General features: G+C 44.7%; 1 protein-coding gene and 1 long non-coding RNA gene across 16 annotated transcripts in view; one reads left to right on the top strand and one right to left on the bottom strand.

Annotated features, from left to right (window-relative positions):
* Positions 1-427: 427 nt before the first annotated feature.
* LOC116997502 lies at positions 428-2,052 on the bottom strand. Its single transcript, XR_004418195.1, has 2 exons — positions 1,659-2,052; positions 428-877 (listed from the first exon to the last, which is right to left on the bottom strand). It is a non-coding gene; the product is annotated as an uncharacterized LOC116997502 (long non-coding RNA).
* Positions 2,053-2,419: 367 nt separating this feature from the next.
* TRAF3 (TNF receptor associated factor 3) overlaps positions 2,420-12,993 on the top strand; it is a 69,675-nt gene continuing 59,101 nt past the window's right edge. For 7 of the 15 annotated variants that reach the window (XM_033062334.1, XM_033062332.2, XM_033062327.2 and 4 more), the window contains exons 1-3: positions 2,424-2,519; positions 2,759-2,891; positions 3,496-3,551. The gene's annotated coding sequence lies outside the window, so the exon portion shown is untranslated. Of the gene's footprint in view, positions 2,520-2,758; positions 2,892-3,198; positions 3,552-12,993 lie in introns of those variants that run through there. The other 8 variants (XM_033062335.1, XM_033062333.2, XM_033062328.2 and 5 more) reach the window with 4 other exon arrangements.

Below are 12,993 nucleotides of genomic sequence, written 5' to 3'. Positions count from 1 at the left end.
TGGAGATAAGCATCCCTGTCCAAGTTTGTAAGGGATTACCACTCTTCTCTCAGTGGATTTCTTTTTTATTCTTTCCTCACAGGTGATTTTCCAGAGTAATGCACTATTATTTTATTTCTTCAAACAATTTACTAAAATACAGAGCTACTCCATGGTCTTCACTATAATTTCTGCTGTTTTAAGTAGCTACCCCTTCAACAACCGTATTTGAAATACTACTGCCAAGCAGAAGTGTTCAGCATATCACAGCAGCCTTGAGACAACCCTTTAAGCCCCAGAAAAAACATTGCTTATAACACAGAATTACAAACCAATTAAAGACTAAACATTGGTGACCTATCTTGCTGTAATAATTGTATTAGAAATCTCTAAAATTTTGGAGTCACAATACGGAAAAAAAAAACCAAAGCAATTGAAATGCTAGGTATTTCATTAAATAATCACTTTATCCCTTTGTCAACAGGCTTTTTTAATGTGGAAAGGCTTCTGACATCTTTAAATGGTATAAGAATTTGTTTTCTCTTTTTAGGGAAGAACACATTAGTACTGCTGCTAGAGCTACAGGCACTGGAATCCTATTATGTTTTCTCCATTTTTTCTTTTCTTTTAGGGCAAAACAAGAGCACACATATACAACAGCAAAAAGAGCGGCAAAGGAAGAAATTGCAGGTTTGTCTCTGATAGAAACTTATTTGCAGCCCTGCTGCTGGAGAAATCCAGACTTGGTGCACAATCCTTTCTGCTGGTCCAGAGCTAGGCAATCTTGAACAAGTGATGAGAAGATGCAAGACATCCGTCTGCGGCTGTCTTTCTGATGGCAGGTTCACGGCATCGTTTCAAAAGCCGCAGTTGTCGTGACAGCTAAGCCAGCCTTTGACTGGGGACGGCAGCAAAGGCGGGAGAGAGGGGGAAAGGGAGAAAGCAGAGAAGTGGGATGAGGAGAAAAACAGCACACAGGGGGAATTAGCAGTGCGGCCAAGCTTCGTGATTTAGAGGCTGGTGAGGACAGCGCGGAGCTGGAGGTGTTTAGGTTTGCAGGGCAGCGTGGCGTGGGCGTCACGGAGAGCCGGGGGATATGAGGAGGGTCAGGATGGATTTCGGGACTCGTGGAGATGCTGCAAGCGGCAACTATGACGCAAAGCTTGTCCGCTCAGGATCACGCATCCAACTGTTCCTCCCTAGTGATCCCTCGATAAACAACGTCCAAAAAGGACGGTGACCTCATCCCACTGAAATTAGCCAAACACCACACATTTCTCCGTGTTCAGCTCTGCACATTCCTTAGAGCTGCGGCTCTCCCGGCTGCCAGCCCCATCGCTGCACCCTGGGCTCCGAGGGCCCGTGTGGGGCAATTCCTCCAGCCCACCCTGGTCCAAGGCTCCGGCCAAGCCCCCATCCCCAGCTCCGGCTGGGCATTCCCGGCTCCGGCTGAGCCCCCGCGCCGCTCCTGCGCCAGAGCCGCCTCTCCCCCTCCCTCCCTCCTTCCCTCCCTCCCTCTCCCTCCCCGCATCCCGGTGAGGCAGCGCGGACACGACAAGCCACGACAGCCAACAATGCCCCGTGTAAAAGCGAGACCGCCGGTACAGGCGGAACAAATACCACCCCCGGCCAGAACACGCCGTGATGCCAGCGGAGCACGACGCAGGCATTTATTTCACCTGGCTGCCGGGAGCGACAGGTCCTATGGGCTGCCAGCGCCGCCCCCCTCCCCGGTGCCTGCGGAGGGGACGCGGGTGCCTCTCGCACCCCCGGGGCGCGGGCAGGGAACACCCCCAGCCCCGCCGGGACTCGGGGCTGGCTCCTCCGGCCGGCGGCTGCCGGGGCGAGCTGCTCCGGCTGGCTGCTCCATCCTGATCACTTCCAGACCCTTCTCCCCCTCCCAATTGCTGCTCTCCCTCCCTCCCATTCTTCCCAGAGGCATTTTCTTTGTTTAATAAACGCTATTGTGTTCGAGGCGCCTGTCTGAGCGGGGCTCTGCACCTCCCTCGGGGCAGGCAGGGGAAGCGAGCGGCTCTCCGCCGCGCCGATCCCGCTCTCCCGGAGCCCCGCGCCCCGGCGCCATCCCCGCTCCCTTCCTCCCCCCGGTGCCCACAGCACGCCCGCCCGCCGGCCGAGCCCCCGCGGCTCCGCCGGCATCACCGCGCCCGGAGCGGGGCGCGCCGTCCCCGCTGCCCAGCCCGCGCCTCCTCCGCCGGGCGCGGGGCCCCTTTGCCCGAGTCGTGCCCGCGGGAGGGGGGTGACAGCAGCATCAGGTGCAGCCGGGGCCAGCGGCCAGGGCAAGCCCGGCCCCCGGCTGCCGCCTGCGCGCTGAGCGGCTGTGCCGGGCCCGCCCTCGGTGATTGGGAGGAGCCGGGAGAGCAGCGGGCTTCGCCGGGGATTTCCAGCCCGAGCGGGCGGGAGAGGAAGTGCGGGGCGGGGGGAGACGGCGCACAGCGGTCGGGACTTTCCGCCGGGCTGGCGGTCGCCTTCGCCCGGCTCCAGCTGCCGCCCGCCGCCCCGCTCCCCGCACACGCTCGCAGGTAGGGCGGCCGCGGGGCTCGGCTCGGCTCGGCTCGGCTCGGCCGGGCGGCACGGGAGCAGGAGGGAGGGCGGCAGCTTCGGTGCCGCCGTGGCGGCGGCTCCCGCGCGGGGCTCCGGCACCGGCCGCGCTCGCTGCCCGCTCTCGGGCGCTCCGGGCAGGGGGACGGGGCCGGGCGGGCGGCGGGAGCCGGGGGCGCTCCGGAGGGGGCACGGCGCTGACCGAGGCATCTGCTGCCAGGCAGGGGCCGAACGCTGCACCCGCAGCCCGTGCCGGGACCTCGGCGGCCGCCGGTGCCCGGGGATAGATCAGCCTGCGGCGGGGCGGCGCGGACTCTCCTGCCCGGACGCACTCGCACTCCAGGGCTTTGCAGGTGCCCCTTTCTTTCTTGCTTACTTATTCCTGCCTCCCCCTTCCCTCCCCTGCTCCTCTCGCTCTCTGCCCCGCTCCCCGCGGCGTGCGTGCCTGTGCGGGGAGCGGAGGGAGGCGAGGCCGGAGCGGAGCCGGGAGCCGCGTTGGCGCTTGCGGCGTTTGATGTGTCGTTTGAATGCAGAAGGCTCGCTCGCTCCTGGCTCCCTCCATATGCAGTGCTGGGGGCGGGCCGACGGCCTTTAAAGGGGCATTGCCGGCAGCGCCGCGCCTGGCGCGGAGCGCGGTCCCGGCTGCGCGTCCCCCCGGCTGCCGCTGCGGCGGAGCCCCCGCTATCCCCGGCCATGGGGCTGCGCCCGGACCCGCCGGAGCTGCCCCTCTTCGGCGCCCGAGGAGTTATATTTTCGCACAGTCCGCCTGCCTGCACCGGCGCTGCGCTTTGCCCGTCTGCCTGCCGTGAGCGGAAAGAAAAGTGTTTTGTTTTCACGCCATTCATTTCATGCGCTGATTCGCGACGCCGCGTTTTAGCGCGTTGAATGAATCGCCGTGTTGTAGGTTAGAAAAAATAATGAATGCTTAAAAGTTTATACTGAGTCATTCCTCTGCAGATTAACCTATGACTGACTCATAATCTGCGAACTGCAGTGGCTTGTAAAATAGGAAGGTAAGATTTATGTCTTGATTTATTTGTGTCTTTGAGTGCCTAAGATCTGGATTACTTGCAGAAAAACAGGAGAAATTGTATTAATGCTAAGAGGCATAATCTCATGTTGTGCCGATCGGAACCTGTGTGACGTGACAGGCTGTATGTGCTCCTCTGCGTGGATCTGTACCACGCATTAGAGCATCTTTCATCTTAGGCTTTTTCTGTAGTAGTAAAATGTGGGAAGTTCCAATGATACCATTTGAAATATGCTGTCTCTTTGGGTCTGCGACTTCTCTAGCTTGTTGCGATCTGAGCCTCATATGCTGTATATTCTAATTTACGTGTTTTCTGTTTCTTGAGTAGAATGGTGTGTTTTTCCTTGCAGATTTGTCCCATAGGATGCACATAGCATTATTGAGCACTAATCTGAACTTGCATTCGTAGGCTGAAAAGGAGTTTAGTGCGTGATGCAAAGGTGTACTAGCAGTGTCTGTCTTTAGACAAGTGAAATAGTATAATTTGAAGTGGTAAAAATCTGTATTTAAAATGGCTATTGACTTGCCTTGAAGCCTGGATTAAAAGGCTACACTGATGGTTGTTCAGAACAGGAGAGACCATAGCATATGCTGCATGTTGTCCTTTTAAATGTACCATTGGCTTATACCACATATGGATTAAGATCTTAGTTCTGTTTGGGGGTGATTAGGGAGAGGGCTATTCATTTAAAGTGAGAAATACTTGAACATTTGGACAAATCAGTTTTTTATGGCTGTACTGGGAAACCCCTCGTCATAGAGCTTGGTAACGGAAACATTGATGTATCATGAGCTTGGGCATTGCAAGCAGGCGGCACTAGGGGGTTATAAAAGTTGGGTTGTTCCAGCACAAGAATGGTAGGTGTTTTACCGAAATATGACTTGGTGAGGTGCTTCTAATAATAGCTGGACCTAGAATATAGAATTATAAAGTGCATTCAGTATCAAAGAAAATGAATTCTAATCAAAAGGGTGTGTTAAATGACTCAGTCTTTAGGCTTTCCTGAAGTCGTCCTGCAATTAAATCTGATGATACCAATTTTGAGAAGCCATTCTTGCATGGATTCAGAGAATTTGAATATTGTGTAAGCATATTTACTGTTGATACCTTGGAAAACTCAGTAAGATGGCAGTAGTTAGCATCAGTGACCAAAGATTATTTATGAAGTCTTACTAGTCTATGTTAATGCAGTTTGTCTTTTAAATGATCTTGGGATCATGTTGTATTTTAGGTTTTACGTTGTTCTTGTCCATAATGATCACTTCAGGAGAGAAGAGGAATGGCTTTTTGGTACTGAAGTGCAGCTGTTCTATAGTAGATATGGCAATGCTGAAAATACAAAAAGCCGAAAACCTTGATTATTGATTGATAAGCAATTGATCATAATTCTTCTTCAGACAAAAAGGCAGTTTAAAAATAGGAATGACTTAAATCTACTCCAATATCCTAAAATGGCCTTGTATGAATAGATATTGTAAAAATAAAACATTCTGATCTCTTATATCTTAGATGATGTAGTTATTGGATTTCATTAGAGTTTTTATTATTCTAGTGTTTCTTAGTTGAATGTGCTGCATCTGTGTGAAGATTGCTATTACACATTGGTTTCAGGTATCTGTACACTGGTGCTCACTTCCTTTAAAGTATTGCCAAGGCTTAAATTTTTGTTTGTTTGTTTTTTTTAAGCTGTGGGTACTTTCTGAATAGAATGCTTGTATTTGAAACCTCCTTGAATTTTTGGTATCTGGCTCAGGAACACCAGAAGTGGTGGGAGAAACTGGAGATTTCAAAATGAGATATGAGGAAAAGAAGCCAAGGGAGGGAGAATTGTGTGGTTTTGTGCAGCAGAATAAAGGTGTGATTGTAGCACAAGAGGGAGTGCTGTAGTAGCACTAGGTTTTATCTTAAACTTCTTAAGCTGTGGCGATGAAGTAGTGTTGTAGAAACTACAGTAGTAAAGGGCTGGCAGCATATAATTGGTTTCCCAGCTCTGCCTACTGGAAGCCCATGCCCTTATAAATGGATAGTTTAAAGTCAGTATATTTAGTTTTGACAAATCACAAATGTTTCTTTTTTTTTTTCCTTGTCTTTTTTCTTACGGCAGGAGAAGGGACTAGAGAATTGGGAGAAAAGGGGAGTCTACTTAAAATGAACTATCTTTAGGTGTCCACAATGTAGGAAGATGTGTTCTCTCTCCCTTTTTATAATGGGCAAGAAGAGAAACAGAAATAACTGCAAAAAAGCTCTTAGGCTAGTTAAGGGAAATAAGGAAGGTATCCTGTGAAAACATCTTAGAACTTAACGATAAAATGAAGCAAAACGTGATTTGATATTGAGAATTCCATGTGTGCGTGAGAGAGGGAGAGATATTGACAAAGTCTTTGGGGGAGTGTTTGTGTTCTTTGTGTAGATCATCTCTTCTGAAGCCCTGACAGAAAAATATCATAGCCACTGTGACTGCAATTGCTCCTGACTGTTGGCTTTGTAACTAGGCTAACAGGGTGAGTGTCTCTAAAATTATATACAACAACTGTAGGTCACTAATCCTCTCCACCCCCCAAAAAATGTTAAGCCTTTGATTTCCATGCTGTTGTTCTTCCCTGCTGCTTTACTCTGCATGTATAAAATGTGATTTTAGCAGAATTTCAAGTTCTGCTGTTTCTCTAGTCAAGGCAGTCTGGGAAGCAAAGTCTCAACATGTTTGTGTGTGCAGAAGGTCAGTATTCTATGTGTGTGATGGATTCCATCTCCTGCTCACTCCTTGTACTCAAACTTGGGGTGTTGTGTACCTGGACATCAAGATTTGATTTTTTGCCAGTTTCAGATGTGACATCCTCAGTGGACACAGCAGGAATGCCTTAAGTTGGAATATTTCATGGTTCTGGTATTATTTTATATAGTTTTATAAGATGTTGATTTGTATAATAGTTTTCTCTGATGTATAGAGGAAACATTCTGTAGATTATTTGCCATAATAAAAGTTGCTACTAATTTTGTAGTAATTTAAATGCTCTGAAGTGAATCTTTTCACCCACAAATGATAAATGCTTCTCAAAAATATTGAAAAAAGTAATGAATCTTCTATTTTACATGTTTTAGTGATGACTGTATGGTAGCTCATAATTAGAAAAATTTGACATTTGGAATAATACAGGACTTTGGTCTCATGTTTTGGTTTCTGCATTAATGTGAAAAACCTGTTTTTGTAGATAAAGTAAGATATGTACACTGAAGACAAGCTCAAAATGCCATGAGTCTTTACAGCTTTCTTAGGTGTCTAGGAAGACAAATAATTTGGATTTCGTCTGTCTTGAGAAGTGTTTTGCAGATGCTAGTGTAAGATAAGTGCCTTCCTGGCTGCCACTTTGTTCCTGCAAGCTTTGACATCTGTCAAGAAGGAGATGTTCCACTGCAGATACCAGTGTCAAACTAGGAGACCTGGAGGCTGGGCTTTGGCTTTTTCTCATTCCTCTAGATGTGTGTGCTGTGGGCTTTCAGCTGGAGCCAGACCAGCAGGGGTTCGGTGCTGCAGTGCTGAGTGGTGTGACGTGTCCGAGTCCCAGGGGCAGAAGGGGGATTCCAATCCCAGTTTCCTACTTCCCTGGGGAGTATTCTCATCATCAAGCCACAGGCCAGTTAAGAGTAGTGTCACTTCCTTCTCTTGAAACTTTTTGCCATGTCAAGAAAAATCAAAACTCAGTGTGCCTAAGAAGCAGGGTGAGAGGAAGCATGATGTCTCAGTCAAGTGGTTAGGACTTTTTTAGGATTACCAGGATGAGTAAAGACTTAAGGTCTGCTGATGCTTTATCCACAGTTGTTTTGTTTATTGTTTTTTTGTGCATCTGAACTTGATGTTCTTCCTGAGGTTATTGGCCTTGTCAGGATGTTTTCTCAAGTGTGGAATATATGCTGGGAAAGAAAAGAGGTACTTACTTGGGTGTTGTGCAGGTTTAGGTGGTGTAACTGGCTGGGAGTTCTGAAAATAACTTTGATGCAGCTAGTGGCTTCTTTTGTGTCTAACTTCTGGCTCCACATACAGACCATTTTCCTGGTCTGTAATAACATGGGAATAGCGGTACTTTCCTATGATCTGAGGACATAAAAATGATGAGGTGCTGAGACCCAGCAGGGCAGTGCAAGCGTCATCTGTTGATAAAGTGAGTGAATTACAAGTGCTGTGTGGAAGCATCCAGTCCTGCCTGCTCTGCAGAGCTCTGCTATCCTGCACCATCAGCACTGGGACAGGAAACAGCACTTGCTTCTCTCTTCCATTGATGCTCTCAGCAGACATGCAGTGCTTGATGAAGCTGAGTGTACAGGACAGAATTTTTTTCAGTGGTAGCTGTTCCTGTGCTTGTACTTGTTCCTGGCTTTCTCCTTTGAATGTTCTAGAACAGTAACATTTTTTTACTTATTTTGTGGAGCTAGCTTTCATGATACCTCTGGTACTTTGTAACAGCAAAGCCCAGCTCATAAACCTAATTTTAGCAATGTGAATGGATTTTGTTTTGTAAGCTCACCTCTGTACATGCGAGAGAGAGATAATTACAACAATTATTGGATGTTTTGATAATGAAGATCTTGTGTGCTGTACCAGATTGACTGTGCCCACTCTGTCTTTACACAGAGAGGAACCTTGTGAGAGTGGGTTGCTTTGTGTGTTGGGGCTTTTAAATTAATGACTCGCAGATGTAAGTCTTGATTTTTGCACAGGAAGTATAACTTCATAATTTTCATTTAACTTGTTCTTGTTGTAATCTCCTTTAAGCCATCCCAAGTGACTCCTTTCTGCATTTTATGCTCTTCAGTTACCAGTGGATTGCTCTTGTCCGAGCTGTACTTCTCTTCCATCTTGTTTGTCCAAACAGTATAAATGCTCTTAATTTCTCTAGCTGGTTTTTCTGATTCTTAGAATTGATTTATTTTTACCTACTTTCAATCAGATTTTAGAGTTGCTAACGGGTGACTTTTATTCCAAGGTGGTTTTGCACTTGAGCAAAGTAGCTGCGTTCTCCCCTTCCATTTACTTAGTTCTTTTTTTCTCTTGAATTACTCATTTCCAGGGTTGTACTTATTTTCACACTCTGGCAAGTAATTTCTGTCTGCAAAATCCACTTTTCATTGACCCCTCTGTAGCTACCTGCTTCTGTGATTTCCTGTCTGCCCCACCTCCCATTCCAGGTGAATTAACATGCTCCTCTCCTCCAGGTCACCAGAGACCCTCTGCAGGTACACTACTGTTGTCTGAAGTACATATATCTATGAGTCTGCACTTGCTCTTATTCCATCCTTTTGCACTGTCCTCTTTTCTGTTCAGCATGGATGTTGTGTTTGGGAATGTTTTTATCTTTATGACTGTTGTGGTCATAATTTGATTAGGATACCAGTTCTGTATTCAATAGATGAAGGTAAAAGTGCTTGTGGTTCTCAAAATGCTGCCATTTGGCAGTTTGAGTAGAAGGAGGTTGGATACCTAAATAAATGAAGACTGCTGAATTGTGTGTGTATCTTTAGCAGTTTTGGAACCCTTTGATGTAGTAGTGTTTTCATTGCATTCTCAAATTTAGTGTTTTGGTGGGGAATAAAGGATTTTTGCTAACTTTATTTGAAATTAATGACATGCAGTATCCCTTGAAGTCAGTAGTATCCTGTTCTCTGTCAGGAGTTGAACCATGTTTCTGTCTACAGAACCTGAGCATGCTATAGTTCAGATTAGCAAATACATCTCATCACTCACCCATGGTGTCAATATGTGATGGAAATGCCAATGAATCCTGTGCTGTACTTTAACCAGTAGATATTGCTGTTGTGTTGCTCATACTGTTTGGCAGGTGGCTTTTGTAGCTGTGTGGTTTTGAGCATGGACAGAAGAATTCTCTTGCAATTTCTAGGAAGATAAAACAAGTTTATTGTTATTTGAGTATTGAATTCCATCAGATATTTTTCACTAGCTGGCACCATAAATTTCTCCTATTCCTCTTCCCTTCTTGGAAATTCCTGAGAACTGCACTTTCATTTTGAAAAGGATTATTTAGACATGCAGCTTTCAGTATTTTAGCCAGTAAGATTTTGAGGGAATTTTGGGGGATTTACTCTTTTGGTGGTTTGTGTGGTTTGGTTGCTGTTTGTGTTGTTTTTTTGTTGTTGTTGTTGTGTTGGTTTGGGGTTTTTCTATTTGGTTGGTTTTGTGTGTGCTTTTGTTTGCTTTATAAAGACAGATTGAGGACAAGCAAATAAATATCTACCCACTGCATTCTGTATAGTTTTGCAGAGGAGACTCTCTCAAAATAAATTAGGAAGAAGCTTGGAATTATCCTGTTTGTGTGAATAAAGTTTTTAGTTCATAAAACCAAAGTATGGTGGTGTAATTTTTCAGAATTAATGGCTAAGATGTTGATGGTATTTTTGTTTGTTTTTTTCAATATGAACTCTCAGTATATTAGTTGACTGTTTTGAGATGAGCTCGGGCAGACAGACTTTGAAAGTCGTCTGAGCCATACATAAAAAGGCAGATTTTCCAGAGCAAGTGTCCATATGCTGAATTAATTGGAAAAGTTCAAAGTAGTTGAACCCTTACTTACTATGTTGAGATTTATATAATGGGCACGGAGGACAAAGGCAGTGAGGAAAAAACTGACTTCTTATGTGTCCAGTTAGACATAAGTTCTGTCATGTCTGTTGGCAGGAGATAAATGATGGATATTTACAACAGGCATCGTGCTGTACACTTTATTGGTGCTTACAATAAATTGCTGCACACCTCCCATAGGGTGTTTTGTAGCAGAATTGCAGGCTGAAGAAGTCTGGGAATGCCTGACTTCATCTTAGGCTGGAGTTTGTCAATGTTCTGTACACTTCAGAAGTAGTGACATCTCTGTTCTCCTTTCTGAGGACAAGCTGAAACATGCCTGAGGTAGCTGGCATTGCTGCAGTTATTGTTTGGTTTTGGGGTTTTTTAAAATAAATTTCTGACTAAAGTCTTATCTCCTGGTTAAACAAATATCTTGTGTTCTTAAGAAATTTCTGTATGAATGTAATGTGGGTGTCTGCAGAAAAAAGGACCGTGATTGTCTATGGAAAAATGATTTGGCTTCTCTTGTAACTAATCAGATTTTATAGGGTAATAATTAGGCCATGTGCTAAAGTACCAGTTGTTAACACCTCCAAACTCAAATATTTGTCATATTAAAGGAGGGGGAAAATTGGTGAGCTCTCCATTAGGTGGTGCTGCTGGGATTGAAATATTTATATACCTAATGGAAGCAGGCTTCTGCCTAGAACTATTTCCATGTCTGTATTTTTCTTTTTAAGGTCTTCTCTTTATTAAAAAAAGTCTCAAAGGCAGAAATACTTGCTAAGGTATGGGTTTTTTGGTTTTTTTTCAGTTTGGAGTGATTAGATAAAATACCAGAAAGACAGGCTGTCATCATGGGAAGGAGGTATGGAAGGAATCAATCATATGCCTTTTGTGTGGGTGATTTAGATTTTAGCAGCTGCCTCTGTTGTAGCTCTCATCTTCAATTGTTGACTCTGTTATGTTCATACCTTGCTACCATGTAGATGGGGATACTGTAGCATTAAAGAAATGCAGTCTCAAGAAATACTTGATTTTAAAATCCTGAAATTAATTAGACCATTACAGAAAAAAATCTCCCGTGAATCTTTTGAGTTCCTATGATCTCTTTTACCCTGTCTACTAGCATTTCATTTTAAAGAGCTGTGTTTTAACTTGAACACATTGTGATGGTATTTCTTTGCTTAAGCCCTGAATGACTACTGACTTTAGAAAGACCTAAGGGAGCAAAGATGGTGCCTACACATACCCAGAGGCACTGGGTACCATCTTAAAAGCTGTAAGTTGTCCCCTGTGATGTGAAGTTGATGCTCAAAAAGTATGAGATCGTCCATATGGCTAAACTCATTATCTGCCAGTTCTGCACAGGACTTGGCATCTGGAATTGTGCTAAACACCTGTGATCAGACCCTTGACTCTCTCTCTGCAGTAGTTAGAGCTGAGATACGAACTAAATTAAAAGTGAATTTGTTAAGTACTCCTTGCTGGTAAGATTGCTTCAAAGATAGCAGAATGAGGTTGCTGAGGTCTTTGAGTTCTCCCACACCACAGGGCTGTAAGTAGAAAAAAACCCTAAACTTCATTTTTAGAAAGAGCAATGAAGTTAGTCACGTTGGGTTCTCTTTTCGTTACAGGTAGAATCAGAATCAGGGTAACTATAACCGACCAACAAAAAAAGTTTAGTAGCATTAAAAAGCACTGAGCAAGAAATGCAAGAGATTAATTTTTTCATGAGAAACTGAGACTAATCCCTTTTTCTTTCTTTTGAAGAAGTAGCATAGCAAAAATCCACTTCTTAGAGGTAGAAAATTTAAATAATTTCAGCTTCTAGCAGCTGGAAGCCTCACTTAACAGACTTGACTTGAGTTTAACAGCTGTTGAAGTGGTGTGAGAGACCCAGTGGGTGTCACATCCAATTTTCTGTTTTCAAAAAGAGAACTAGAGAAATTTGCAAAAATCTTTGTTGACTTTCTAACCTTGACCAGGGTTAAAATGTGTGATTGTCAAATGCCATTAGTTCCTCAAAATATAACAGGTTCAGATGATAGGCAGGGGAATGATTCTTCTTGATCTTAATAATTTATTTTGGAATAACTCAGTGTGACAACTGGAAAAATCAACAAGTTGTTGTGTGAGAGAACTTGGCCATTAGTGTTTTATCAGTTTTCTAATAATAACTTAGAGCTGGCTAATAATAATCCTTAAAGGGGCAATTCAAAGGAAGCAGCTATGACGTCCAGCCATACGACGTTGTATCAAATTGTCATTTCTTACGGGATTGGCTTGGTGAGTGAGGCCAAAGCCAAAGGTGGGAATGATTTAGGAAGGAAGAACGTTGTGCTTTGTCACCTTGAATAGAAAGCCTTGATTCTGACATTGTCCAGGATAGTGTATAGAGAGAAGACTAATAGTATTCTGCACTGTCTTAGTAGATACATAAAAATTAACAAGACCTAGCCTTGCTTCTTCCTCCTACCTTGACTTTCAAGTGGTTAGGAGACTAACTCTGCTTACAGGCTAAGATTTGGCAATTAACAGGATTTGTCACTGCATTTTGCTGTGCTTATTCCTCAGTCTGGAGTCTAACTTGCTTCTGGAATGGCATCCAACAGCATATCCCACTGACATGTTGATCAGAGAGGATGGAGTCAGGACAGGGAAGAAGTGACAGCATATTGTAGTGTGCTGAGGCTATGTCTTGTTTATTTATTTATTTTTTTTTTAGGTGAAGAAGATAGTGAGGGGAGGCCTAGGGAGTGATAAGAGCAGGGTTGTGATATACCCAACAAAAATTAGTGGGATGGTGTATTTCTGCTTAAAAAAAAAAAAAAGTAGTAAATAAATGATCAA

Source organism: Catharus ustulatus, chromosome 6 (assembly GCF_009819885.2).
Source record: "Catharus ustulatus isolate bCatUst1 chromosome 6, bCatUst1.pri.v2, whole genome shotgun sequence".
NCBI lineage: Eukaryota > Metazoa > Chordata > Aves > Passeriformes > Turdidae > Catharus > Catharus ustulatus.
Note: the sequence above shows the minus strand (reverse complement) of the source record. Positions and strands in the feature narration are given on the sequence as shown.